This window comes from Patella vulgata, chromosome 1 (assembly GCF_932274485.2).
Source record: "Patella vulgata chromosome 1, xgPatVulg1.2, whole genome shotgun sequence".
Classification (NCBI taxonomy): Eukaryota; Metazoa; Mollusca; class Gastropoda; family Patellidae; genus Patella; species Patella vulgata.
In genome coordinates, this window is record NC_065879.2 from 94,379,165 (window position 1) to 94,393,607 (window position 14,443).

The 14,443-nt window shown below is 36.8% G+C and overlaps 1 long non-coding RNA gene across 1 annotated transcript; it reads left to right on the forward strand.

The window, feature by feature from the left end:
* Nucleotides 1-1,602: 1,602 nt before the first annotated feature.
* Nucleotides 1,603-2,880, forward strand: LOC126818913 (uncharacterized). Its single transcript, XR_007679408.1, has 2 exons — nt 1,603-1,759; nt 2,252-2,880. It is a non-coding gene; the product is annotated as an uncharacterized LOC126818913 (long non-coding RNA).
* The last annotated feature ends 11,563 nt before the right edge of the window (nt 2,881-14,443 follow it).

Sequence of the window (14,443 nt, forward strand, 5' to 3'; positions counted from 1 at the left end):
CCCCCCCAAACAAAAAGAAAACCCAACACCATTATCAAATTAAGTGAATGGGGGTGGTCGGTATTCGTGTAGGCTGAAGTTGACTTAAATCGTCAGTTTTGGCTATTTCATCCTTGCCCCGTTCCCCGTTTTCTCGTCATTATGAGAGATAGAAGGGGATTTCGCGTTCTTAAGTTCTGTTATAGTGAACCATTAGTGACATTTTTAACGAAAAAAATTAATGTTGTACGTGGAATTCAAATTAACTCATCTCAAAGAGGGGGGGGGGGGGGGTCGTGGGTCTTCTTAAGCAGTTTTTTTGATGACATCTGAGGTTGGTCGACGTATGCACGAAAGTTGATCGTTGTACGCAAAAGTCAAATTAAATCATCATTTTGGTCATTTCACCCATGGGTCCCCCGTTTTGTCGTTCTTATCTGGTATAGAAGGGGATTTCGCGTTCTTAAGTTAGTGTTATGTTCTAGTGGACCAATAGTGAAACTTTTAACGAAAAAAATTAATGTTGTACGCGGAAGTCGACTTAACTCGTCTCTCAGGGGGGTAAAAGGGGTGTTCTTAAGGGAGGAAGGAAGGGTCGTGGGCCTTCTTAAGCAGTGATTTTGATGACATCTGATTTTGATCGACATATGCACGAAAGTTTATCGTTGTACGCAAAAGTCGAATTAAATTGTCATTTTGTTCATTTCACCCATGGGTCCCGCGCTTTTTCGTTCTTTTCCGGGATAGAAGAGGATTTCGCGTTCTTAAGTTAGTGTTATGTTCTAGCGAACTAACGCGGAAGACGAATTAACTCGTCTCTCTGGGGGTAAAGGGGGTGTTCTTAAGGGAAGAAGGGAGCGTCGGGGGTCTTCTTAAGCAGTGTTTTTGATGACATCTGATTTTAGTGTACGTCAGGGGGCAACTGTAAAAAAAAATGAAAAAAAAACAACTGGGGGTGCGTTGGGTGTGCCAGCCGAAAAAATGCAAGAAAAAGTGCATTTCCGGGTAAGAAAATTGGGTGGTCTAACTGAGTTTTGCAAGGAAAAAAGCATTTCCGGGTAAGAAAATTGGGTGGTCTGAGTTCTGAAAGAAAAAAAACATTTCCGGGTAAGAATTGGGTGGTCTAACAGAGCTCTGAAAGAAAAAAAAACATTTCCGGGTAAGAAAATTGGGTGGTCTAACAGAGTTCTGTAAGAAAAAAAGCATTTCCGGGTAAGAAAATTGGGTGGACTAACAGAGTTCTGAAAGAAAAAAAGCATTTCTCCTCCTCACTCATGATAGAACAGGATAGAAACGATCACTACTGCAAATCAATTTTGACGCAAGAAAACGTTGTGACGTGCTGCCGTTTTACCGAGTTGTGTCGAATTAGTGGTCGAATCCAAGCGAAGATAAATTCAAATTTAATATGCTTGAGTCTTGGGTCGCTGGTAAATAAATTATGAAAGAAAATGCTATTCGAATATTTCAATTAAAATATTTTTAACGTTTGGAGATTTTTAAAAAGATTAGTAAATTAGCCTTAAACTAAGTGTGGTCTTTTTGACCGGTAGGTAGCCTAGTGCCAGTCGTGAATGAATTAGTTACGGCCTGTTAACCGAGACTACACAGGGATAACTCTTGGCAACAACGATGGCTACACACTGCACAATACTTGATCTTGAATATCTGAGAAATATCTTTCCTAGGGTTAGGGTTAGGTTTATCTAAAACTGTTCTGAAGGGTTAGGGTTAGAATTGTGGCTAACACACTTTCGAAGTTTCGATAACTTTAACATGGGTGAGTTGTTAAACTTCATTATTTTAATTGCAGACCGTCAACACAATTTTATTGCTAGTTGAACTAGTTCTTGTTCAGAGAAGAGCAGTTCTTGCATACACCCCTCAGAATACCCTTATAAAACTATGTGATGCCTAGGATTCAAGTGGTTGCTATGTATAATATCGTTCTGACGTGTTGTCAATCATTGTCAATTTTAGCATAATTTCCCGTTATCCTAGGCCCATCACAGCTGCTATTTCACCTCACCTACTCTAGTGAGTATATTTTCAAACAATTTCTTGAGACTAAACTCATTATCAGGCGGATTATGTTATTCAGAATTTGAGCAAACTTTGATTTAAATTGTCCACTTTAGCCTAAAGTAAACACTGCGGAGACGGAGTGCAAAAAAACAAAACAAAATTGTCCACACTGGCACTGCTATGCTTAGTTACGAATAATTTATGATGCCTGTTTATGACTGATTTTCTTCTGTTTTATATATTTCAGAGATGTGTTTGGATGAAGTTTGAAAATAGTGTGATGGTCATTTGAGCAGAATTTCTTGAAGATATTTGTCAATAATGATTTGAGTTGAGGAAGATGGCTGAGCACAAAATGAAAAAAAAGTAGGCCTACACTGTACCGGTAATATTTATATACGCAGTTATTCGCCTTTCTAAAACAGAGGGGTGTTATATATTGTCCAATCGACAGTGTCTAATCCACCAATCAAAACGCAAAATTCACCCTTAAGCATGTTACAATGCCGTGTCGATACTGTTTTTTTTCCCGGTCTCAGTGTGGTGTTTGGTAACTATGTTTTTAGGACAATTGTGATACAAGTGAATGGTGAACTTTATATGTGTGTGTCGTAAAGTGACGACTATGATTAATTTTATAATTCCTCCGGGGAAAGTGAACTTTAATTTCGTGAAAACCCATGCTTTTTAACATGGCAATCTCCATAGACATCATAAACTCTGTGAACCATGAACTCTGTGAACTGTGAATTCCGTGACTCGTGGACTCTAATTATTGAATTAGAACTGTCAACAAAGAAAACTGTCAACTTGTTTATGTTTGTACTGTAACTCCTGTTTCTTGTATATGTTTATTTACATAAATATTCATTAATATTTCAAAGCCTTATCATTTCATTCAATAGTTATCCCGTGATTTGATCGACTTTTGTCCTGTCAATTTGGTTTGCCAGCCCACTCCGAATAAACACGTCGTGTGGAGAGGGTCAACATATTTTTTTACCCACAACACCGCAGCATGCCGAGATGAGATTTGGGGAATCTTTTACTTCTTCACACTCTGGTCAAAATTGGTCAACCTGTGATCAGTAGATTTGAGTGGATCAGGCTGGATCAGGGAAAGCACAATAAATGAATAGGTACAAGCCTAAGTTCATATATTTTAGCCTGTCTCTGCATATGGGCAGTCTTAGACTATCTTTGCTAATAATTCAGACTCAGAATTTTGGCGAACATCCACTCAATATAAATACTGTATTTATAACATATCGTCTTGTCATTTGTTCTATTGTTCAGCCTTTTAGTAGTTAGGTAGGCCTATTGCACATACTTTTGGGTGGTCTAAAATGAGATATTTCAAGAAACACATTTTCTTGCACAAGATTTTAGGGTGGTCTAATAAGCAACTGTGAGGAACACATTTTCTTGCACATGATTTTTGGGTGGTCTTTTCTTAAAAATGATGGTGCAAATTTTTTTACGCAAGATTTTAAGGGGTGGGTGGTCTACCCGTGTCCAGTGCATATTTTTTGACTTGACATATGATGTTTTTTTTTACTACTGCCCCCTGTCTACGTATGCATGAAAGTTGATCGTTGTACGCATAAGTCGAATTAAATCGTCATTTTGTTCATTTCACCTATACGCCCCCCTTTTTGTCGTTCTTATCCGGGATGGAAGGGGATTTGGCATATGCGGAAGTCGAATTAACCCCTCTCTCAGGGGGTAAAGGGGATGTTCTTAAGGGAGGAAGGAAGGGTCAGGTGTCTTCTTAAGCAGTGTTTTTGGCGGCATCTGAAGTTTGTCGACTTATGCACAAAAGTTGATTGTTGTACGCTAAAGTGGAATTAAACTTGAAAATTCAACGCTTTGTCGGACCCCCAACCCCCATGGGAAGGGGACCCGCAACTTAAGAATCAAGGTTCAGATTATTGAACACCGCTGTCCACTCATCTAACGTAGTAGAAATTTTGTACGCGATTTTCGAAACAACCTGAACCTAGCTCCCTAACTACTATGTTAGAGATTCTCAGTGCTAGAAATTAATGTTTTACTTATCTTTAGGGTGATCATCAAGACAAATATGGAACCATGTGGTTTTGGTTCCCAAAATTTGTTTTGCGCCCCCCCCCCCCAATTTTCAGTATTGTACCATACCCATTTTAGTGCTATATATTACTGTTTTACTAATCTACAACTCTGATAATCATTTATATCAACAGGATAACTTTTCACGCCATTAGAGATGTCGAGTGGTATGAAATGATCAACCCAATTTAAGACATTAGACCCTTCCCACCGCCGTATCTTGGAAACGCCCTTTAACAACCTGACCACCACCCAGAAGCGAAATCTACGCAAAAAGTGCTCTAGAAAATGTTGGTCTCATAAATTCTCCTTCGTGATAGCGCCCCCCCCCCTCCACCTCTTGACTGGCGGGACTATTACATAGCGCTAAGTAGTACATGTATACACCTGGGTCCGTATTCAAAGGATTTCTTAAAGTTAAGTAAAAATACTTAATTTTTTCACTTAACCAAGTGTCTTATCTTAAATCGGTATTCAAAGGCCTTGGCCATATCGGTGGTAGTACCCATAATATACACTTTTGTGGCACTACAACATCAATATCTCGATTGGTGCAGAAAAGTAGGAAAATGAAATGGGGTTTAACGTGCCACTGCTCTGCCCCGACTGTACTAATGAAAATGGGCATACCCTATACAGTGTTCTATGAGGGGGAACTTTGTCCGGATAGCGGCGATATGGCCTACTCTTCTGTTGAATTCCAACCGTCAGCGGGTCTTTTACTTGCACGCCAATATGTACATGGGACATCAGTTTTTCGTTTCATCCGAACGACTATACGGTATTCCTTGCTAAGTCCTCCGTCCTGCACCCCTGTCGAAGAGAAATCATGAAGAGCCACATCACGACATGATACCAATCAGCCACCATATCAAAGCTGATGATAAAAAAATGTAAGTTGAGGCCAATTACGCCCGGCGACATTGTTTTTACTTCAATCTCAATCCGCTAACTTTTAAAATCGCCATAACGGGCCATCTACTAGTAGACTACATTGTGTACTCGCTTAACTTTAAGATTCCCCCCATAGATCACTTAAAGTTAAGTGGATTGTTTTCACTTAAACTGACTTTTGGATACCACTAAAATACTAAACACTTAAAAGTACGTAACATTGCCTTTGAATATCATTTACCCTTAACCCACAGGAAGATACCTATATTATCATTTAAGTGATATCTAGTAGTTAAGTGACTATCTTAGACTTAAGAGATCCCTTGGATACGGACCCAGGATCCGTAGGTACTGTCTCTTCATTCACATTACACAATTCTTTTCCACAGGCCATTCTTTCAACGGCGAGTACATTTCAAGGTAGTTGTCTATGTCACTGTCGACCTAAAGTATGTGTTTGTTTACCGCCAAAGCCCGCACCCACCCCAGACTGTTCTCGTCTCCTTCCCACAACACCAATCACAATTTATCTATTCCTCAGATGAAACGAAAACCTTGATTGCGAATATATAATTAGGTTCAGTATTTTACCGTCGTCGTTCTGAAAACGTTTGCGCTGAAAACGTAGCTACAGAATAAGACTGACAACTTAGTCTAGGTCTAATTATATCATAGAAATTTTTATTTAAACTATTTCAGGTTATAAAAACTTGGGTAACTGTATATTTTACAGAGTACATATAGATGCAGATCAGCTATATTTTCTTAAAATACACACAATTAAAATTACTGAAAGGAAACAAAGTACAGGCACAAAATGAACAGAATGATGATGACGGATCCAAAACTTGGATATGGAAAGGTTATTTATGAACAACCAAGAAATGACAACTCGGGTGTGATAGCTGAGATACATCATACATCAAACGAATTAAATGAAAATGTCTGATACCATAACATTGTAAGACACACATTATTAAAAATATAAAATGTATCAACAAAGTTACTATCATCACATTCGTAAAAGTTAAGCAATGTCCATTCCAAAACTTTCCTTGTCATCTAATATATGTTCCCACTCATTTCGAAAGTCTGGGTAACTGGTATAAGTAGACGGTAATTCTAAACTTGGACCACATGTGTGAAAAGTTGGTACTCTACCTTTCCCATGACGGATAACAAATAAAACATCAATTTTTTCCACCGAAACAACATCAGCGCCAGTCATTAGGCGTAGTAATTTTGAAAGCTGGCAAATGTTTCGACCTCTAATAAAACGATATAAATATCCCAAACTTGAATTCTCCTCTTTTGACATTGGCACAGCTTTAATCAAAGATATAACTTTAGCGATAGATGGTTCCAACTATACATGTTCAAAATTGATTCAATATCGGGAAGGAGCAATTGTAAAGGTGCTCTAGCGATGTTTGCTATTGCATCCAACGCATATTTGGTTCTTGGATAAGTGTTTTGTGACCTATCTGGACAATAAGCGCATCTAGGTCTTCCGGTGTGGGGATCTTGTGGCACTGAAACCTATCTAAGATACCTAACAGCTCATCGGTCTCGTATGGCAAACCATAAAACTGTTGGTGATCAGCTCGGGTGTAACACTCTCTTCTCCGTGGATTATAGCAATCATAAATACTGGAGCTTAATGAATTGGCAAATATCTGTGATCAGTAAATCCTTTTAAAAGAATCCGTCCTATGGCACCCCACTCTTCCAGTGAGTATTCGTTGACAAGCAAAGGGATGCGATAGGCTTCCCCATCAGTATTTCGCTGATAAAATGAATCCCAAAACCCAGAATAAGCGTCTCGTGACACCCCGTCCGCGTTGTGACCAAATTCGTTGATAAATGAAAACGAAAGACTTTGGTCGACAATTTCTGGGGCCTTAAAACAAGCAACAAGTTCTTCTTGAATTAATGTTCTGTGAATGTGTAGTTTATTTACTCCTGTCCCGACCGGTCCTACTTGTGAATCTTCGTGCACTATTTCTGGTATGTAACTTTCTCTGATAATGTCAAGTGTGGGTAAACTATCATCTGATAAATACGTAGGAGACTGATACACAAACGGGTCAACAAAGAATTCAACTGACTCTAGTTCACTGTCGTCGGAGTGTGATGATATAATGTTGTCTGAAATTAGTTGTATGTCATCAGCTTCTGTTTGTGTGTTTTGGGATTGGTCGGGTGTTTTGCTGTCTGTTTCATTGCGAATAGGAATACTAGCCGGCCCGTAATCATATAAAATCGAAGTCGTTTGAACTTGGCTGAATTGCAAACTTCCCTTACAGTTACATCATTGGCTAATTTTACTTGCGTTTGGTCAGATATCCAAAATTGAATTCTGAAACGGACCCTTTTTTAGATTGACCGCCTGGAAAGAAAAGGGTTTGTGCTTTTCGTAAAAGGTCTGACATGTCTTCATCAACTTCTATATCAATACTTCGAGTGCCCCCACCATTCTGAGACCGAACTTGTCTAGGCTCACAGTCTTCAGAGTACTGGTGCAACCAACCAACTTCGACCTATTTAGTCCCTTTTTTCGCATTTTTATTACCAGTTTGGGGCAGAGACCGCCTATCGTGTTCTTTGTTTATTTTGCTTTTTAGTTTAGCTGCAAGTCTGTCTCGTAGTGTCATTTTCTTATACGTAGAACTAGAAGGTGCACAGCCTACCTCCATCTGCTTTTGTTGCTTAAGGAAGGAAAATAAAGCTAAGCAATCGCCATACTTCGGGATATATTTTTGGAGATCTTCCGATGACATTTGTAGTATTACGGTTTCACCTATCTGGAATAAAAAAATGATACATATTAGTAAATGAACAGAATACCAAATAACGACATGGATGTGGAGTTTCACATACATCCACAAAACCTCTGAACTCTCAACATCCATATTTCTACTTTCAAATTCCCACTTCCGATTGCATTTGGTATTTTAATACCAACACATCAGAGCGTATGTATAGGTATATGCAGTTTGAAAAAGAACAAAGGTCAATATTGTGAAAAACTTTTGAACTTAGAGTTCGCAAGTTTGACTTTGGAAATGCCACATAGCTACCGTATCATATTAATATTCATTCTGTGGTTACCTATCGTTTTCTGGACATGCATATTCAAGAAATAAAGCAAGCGGTTGCCATGCAAGATACTCCCACATTTTGCAAGAGATGGATAGTGAACAAGCTAAATCAAAGAAGAGATTTTTCGTACAATCAGGGGCCATAATCCCGGTAGTTACTGTCCGATATGCGTGAATATCTACAGGAACCTATAGGATCTTAAGGATATAAACTAAATGGAGCGGCCATTTTGACCATCAGTTTCGGTCAGATTTTTACGAAATTCGAACTCAACCTTCATCGATGTGAAAAGGTTATATATTTAAACATGCATTATGCAAGAGCTAAATCTGCCTTTTGCATGTCTTTCTTTAGGCCTGAAATCTTATCTAAATTATCAATTAGACATTAATTAACTTATCCAGACCATAACCAACTCTCGATGTCAGGGCTAGCCTTCGATATCGACTGGATTGGGATCCTATATGCTAATTAAATCAAAACAGTGGATAATCGAGACTATGCTTTTTAACTACTAATTTTAGTAATGATGAACGAGGCTAGACGGGCTGATATCTCGGTTCATAGTAGATCAATTTGACTGAAATTTTCAACGAATTACCTTTACATTATCTAGTTTTTAACTATTATAATGAGAACTGTCAGCTCTTTATCTGTGAATGTATCTTTAAATATTTTTTAAAATTGAATACAATTTGTGACTTCTAGCTAAAAATACGATTTTTAGAACAATCAGGGGCCATAATCCAGGAAGTTAGGTTCGGATATGCGCGGTTATCAAAAGGAACCACGATCTTTGAGATATAAAAATAAATCAAAAGTTTCGTCAATATTGGATCAAAATTGTGGCTTCTCGTGGTTCTACAACGTTGATATACCTTATTTTTACACTATTTGCACACAAGGGGCGGTCATTTTGTCTAGCAGTTTTGGTCCGATTTTCACGAAATTCAAACTCCACCATGATTAGGGTATAAAGGTGATATATTCAAACGGATTTTAAAATTGGATAAAAATTTCAACCTCTATAGAGCCAACAAGCTACAAACGTGATTTTTCGTAAAATTAGGGGCCATAATTCAGGAAGTTACACTCTAATATACGAGAATATTAAAAGGAATCAAGATCTTTGTGATATAAAGATAAATGTAAAGTTTCATCAAAATCGGATCAAAATTTTGGCCTCTAGATGATCCACAACCTTGATATACCATCTTTACAATACTTGCGTACGAGGGACGGCCATTTTGTCCGTCAGTTTTGGTCCGATTTTTACGAAATTCAAACTCAACCATCCTTAGGATGTAACGGTGATATATTCAAACATTTTTTTTTTTTAAATCGGATAAACATTGTGACTTGTACAGGGTCCACAAGCTAAAAACGTGATTTTTCGTACAATCAGGGGCCATAATTCAGGAGGTTTCGGTCCGATATGAGCGAATATCGAAAGGAATCGAGATCTTCGAGTTATAAATTTACATTTCAAGTGTCAAAAAAATCGGATAAAAAATTGTGACCTCTATAGTGTCCACAAGCTACATACATGATTTTTCTTACAATCAGGGGCCATATTCCATCTTTTATCGTCTAACATAATAAAGTCAAAATCTCCATACTTGGGAGATCTTGTCGTTTTTTATTCGATTCAGAATCTCTTACTATTTCTCACTATTATGACGATTCAACGATTTTTCCCTCGAACGCCTCTTCCGAAGAACGTCTAATTATATAACGTATAGCCAAAACCCTCAAACGTTCTTATTTAACTTTGTAGATAAATCAACCGTGCTTAGCACACCTCTAAACACTCCTCTTAATACATTAATTCATTTCATTAACTCCAGCACAATCCTCGAACGCCTCTTCCGAAGAACTCCTAATTAGTAATCATATTCAATTGTTAAACTAATATAAAAAGGATAAAACCTTCAAACACTCCTAATTAACATGTTTTTAAGCTCGAAAAATTTAGTGACGAGAATACCCGAATAATTCAGAACACCCTTCAATATTCTTCCTAAGACCTTATCAGAAGAGCTTCGAAGTCATTCATCTATTTCAATCTAATATAGAACTAATCTACCTTGTTTAATAAATAACTTTAGATATGAAAGAAACCTAAAAGCTAATTATCATAGTAGGAATCATAATAAACAAACTCAATCCTAAATATAACATCTAAATTTACTAAATTAGATACTCTTAAAATTGAGATAATCCCTTATGAAAATATTTCTCTTAAATAGCAGAGGAATTGCTGTCTGCAAGCATGAGTCCTATCTTCTAACCCATAACTTATACACACAATATGTGTCAATGATACTAGTCCCTATTACCCAGCATTATCTTAACTGTACAAATCATAATTAGTCTTGCTTAACCAGCCATCTCAAAAATTAACATGGAAATCTCCTATTGTAAACCTTTTCACAAGATATTCTCAGCCAATTCTGAATTATAAATAATTTTCTTGCTCACACTTACTTTAGTATCCATTGTAGTCAACAAATATAGCAGTTTTTGAAACATTAATGGTCATATTTTAAAATATGAAGCATATTTTTAGATAGACCATATGTAACTCAACATCCAAAAAACTCTACATTCCAAAATCCCACTGTAAACCTTTTTCTCTATATGACCTTAATTTATACCTAAAGTCATCAAATATTGCAATAATTGAAACATTGAAATTTATAATTAGTATTTAAAACCAAGTTTTTTCATTGACACTAAAGGTACCTAAAAGCGGTATTGTATTATAAATGTAGGTAGGCAAAACACAGGCAATGATTTTATTTGTATATATTATGCTCAACTTTTTAATCTTTTATACATACTCAACTCTTAGACTATACATATTAAAAAAAATGAAAAATACTTGTTTTTATTATTGTATATTTCTGTATTATACTCTGCCTGTGTTTTTCTTATATAGTAAAAAATAAATTAAAGGTGTGATAATTATGAAATACTGTAAATATTATAATGTATAATTATATTCTGTGAATAAATATATTACAAGAAAAAAAAACAAAACACCGGCTCGCTAGCCTGGAGGTCGGTTGTTCGACCCCTGCATTGGCCAAGAAAGTTCATCCCGATTTTCCGGCGTGGTTTCCCCTTGTCATTGATGCAGGACGGAGGGCCTGACAAGGACAGCTGTCTAGTCGTTCGTATGGAACGAAAAACCGAGGTCCTGTGTACACATTGGGTGGACGTAAAAGATCCCTTGGCAGTTTGAATTTGATATAAGAGTAGGCCGTAGCGCTGCTGCCTGGGCAAAATTCACCTCATAGCACACTGTATGGCATATGCCCGTCTTCATTAGCCCAGGTTGGGAGCAGAACAGTAGGACGTTAAACCCCATTTCATTTCACCAACTGTTAAATCTAAATTCATGAAAAAGAATTAAAAAGAATCCATGAAAAAGGGAGGCCTTGAGAGCAGGGTCGAAAAGCATTAATACAATGAATGCACAAAGTTCAATGTGATAGGGTTCTCATTTTTGTGTAACAGGAATTCCTGTCGAATATTGTGAACTATGAATCTCTAATGGCGAAATCGTTGCAAAAATGATTTGATTTCGTTCAGTATTTTCAAAGTTATGCTGGATTGAAATTTCATCGATCTATGGCGCTCGCTATATAAGCCTCCCACCATTTTGTTGTTCGCCGGTTTTAATTCCAATTGCATCCATGCCCGGAGATTATCTAGCGTTGGTATTTTGATTTTGTTATTTATAATAAAAAGTTATATAACCAATTTCATTGAACATTAGCATCGCTTACACCACGTAGTGAGAATTTAAGATTTTAGCGAAAATTGCAAATGACGCGGGTTTTAACAATCGGAAGTGACGAACACAAAAGGAAAACACGAGTTATCCCTCTATATAACTGACTTAAAGGACAATATTGGTGTCAGTCATTATCACATATGTGATAGAACTTGTTAAACAAATTCCAAATAACACAGAGATCACTGCTACGTTAGATGCGTTATGAAGCTTTCAAGAAAGGGGAGTGAAGAACGCAAAAGGAAAACACGAGTTATCCCTCTATATAACTGACTGGAGTGATGAGTGATAACAGATACATGGCCGAATTTCTGCTCACTAATAATTCCTTCGAAGACCCAAAGTTGTTATATGAGAAATTAAGAGGATATCTGACAATTCAAAAGATAGGTTTCCAAGCAACGAAATATATACGCCCACAGCAGCTAAATCGCCCGAGTGGTCGACAAGGGTTGTCGCATATTTATTCTTTTGTAGGTAATTAGGGGCATTTAATAGACAATTTCTTACAGATGGCATTATAAATTTGGTCGTTTGAGGGTTCAAAAGGTTCTAAAAACTAAAACAAGGGCCTTAACTCTGGAAGTAATCTACAGAAATTGTTGAAACTTTCGCTTTACTACATAAAAATTCCATACAGATCGGATTATAACTTTTGTCGTTCGAACATTCACAAGGTTCAACAAAGTAATTACTAATTTAAACGATACATATAAGTTTCATACAGATCGGATGATAACTTTTGTAGTAAAGCGTTCTTAAGGTGCAACCAAGTGAAACAAGGACCATCATAACTAAAGGCGTAATTAACAGAAATTGCTGAAATTAAATAGGCTTCTTCGTTTCACTAAATTAAATGATGCATATAAATTTCATACAGAATGGATGATAACTGTTGTCATTAGAGCGTTCACAAGATTCAACAAAGTGAAACAAGGGACATAACTCTAGATGTAATTAACGAAATTGCTGCAATTCAATAGGCTTCTTCATTTCAATAATTTAAAGGACCTAAGTCCGTAACTCACAATCCTCCAAAATCTTCGACATCGAAAACACGAATTATTGGTCAATTTAAATCAACATTGATGATGTTAACTTACCGGGAAAAAATGAGCTTCTGATATCCAATATTTAAGATAAAATAATTTTTTTAACATTGGTACACGAATCGTGTACCATAGTGCGTCTATCAGCATCAATTGTAATAAGGCACTGGGAGAACGAGGCTAAAATATCACACAAGTCAATGCGATTGTTCATATCCTGGACGCGGATTCTACACAAATGCTGTGGTAAAGAAGTATTGTGCGTGATCCCTGGCCAAACATGACACTTCCTGTGTAGACTGGAATAACCAGACGCTAGCAATCGCCCATCGATTGGGATACCTCGCGTATTTCACCAATATACCTTTTTTGAAATTAGAGTAAAAACGGAAACAATTGAATGCAAATCAGGTATACACATTCATATTACATTATTATATGTGTTGCTACCCATTTGTGTCCATTTCTAGGTCCAAAATGTTAGCGACTTAGCTCCTTTAAACGATACATATACATTTGATAGAGATCAGATAATAACTTATGTCGTTAGTGCATTCACAAGGTGCAACAAAGTGAAACAGGGGCCATTACTCACGGCGTAATTAACAGAAATTGCTGAAATCAATAGGCTTCTCCGTTTCACTAAATTAAATGATGCATATAAATTTCATACAGATCGGATGATAACTGTTGTCAATAGAGTGTCCACAAGATTCAAGTGAAACCAGGGCGATAAATCTAGATATAATTAACGGAAATTGTTGAAATTCAATATATTTCATCCAGATTGGATGATAACTTTTGTCGTTAGAGCGTTCACAAGGTGCAACAAACTGAACAAGGGCCATAATTCCACAAGAAATTACCGGAAGTTATTGAAATTCAATAGGCCTCTTTGATTCACTAATTTAAATAAAGCATATGAATTTCATACAGATTGGGTGATAACTTTTGTCGTCTGAGCGTTCACAAGTGAAACAAGGCCCATAACTCTAGATGTAATTAACAGAAATTTGCTGAAACTCAATAGGCTTGTTCGGTTTACTAATTTAAACGACACATACAAATTTCATGGACAGATCGGATAATAACTTTTGTCGATAGAGCATGCACAAGATACAACAAGGAGAAACAATGACCATAACTCACGGCGTAATTAACTGAAATTGCTAAAATTCAATAGGATTCTTCGTTTTACTAATTTAAATGATGCATATAAATTTCATACATATTGGATGATAACTTTTGTCGTTAGAGCGTTCACTAGGTGCAACAAAGTGAAAAAAGGGCCATAACTCCAGAAGAAATTACCAGAAGTTATTGAAACTAAAACTAAAGATAGCAACGCAAAGCGTGGAAATACGTCCACCAGCAGCTTTGTTAATGTCTAATTAATAACTTAGTTAACATTTCAGGCCTAAAGAAAGACCTGCAATAGGCAGATTTAACTCTTGCATAATGTATATGTTAAATATTGTATATTGTGTTCAAAAAGGAATTTGCT